The following is a 336-nucleotide window of genomic DNA, read 5'->3' as shown; positions in this document are numbered from 1 at the left end:
GGGGCAGTGGGGGAAGAAAAGAAAAAAAGGAAACCCTGAAAAAAACTGAACCCCAACTCCCAAAGAACAGGCAGCCAGAAATGCTGAGCTCTGCCTCTTCAGTCTTCACAGAATCAATCACTTCCAGTCTCTGGGACGGTGTTCCTACAAGGGACCCTTGAACTGGTTTCCTGACAGATGTTGCCTGATGGAGGGTTTGGAGCTCGCAGCATCACCTAGCTTTCGCCAGACAACCTGTAAGAAAAAATAAAGGGGTGGGGTAGAGAAAGACAGGAATTTATAAAACCCCCAAAGCCTCTGAGGAGTTGCAGTATTTTTGTAATTGCAGTCTGAAAG

The sequence above is a fragment of the Cariama cristata genome, unplaced genomic scaffold (assembly GCF_000690535.1).
Source record: "Cariama cristata isolate BGI_N322 unplaced genomic scaffold, ASM69053v1 scaffold28008, whole genome shotgun sequence".
NCBI classification, from domain to species: Eukaryota; Metazoa; Chordata; class Aves; order Cariamiformes; family Cariamidae; genus Cariama; species Cariama cristata.
This window is presented reverse-complemented; position numbering follows the sequence as displayed.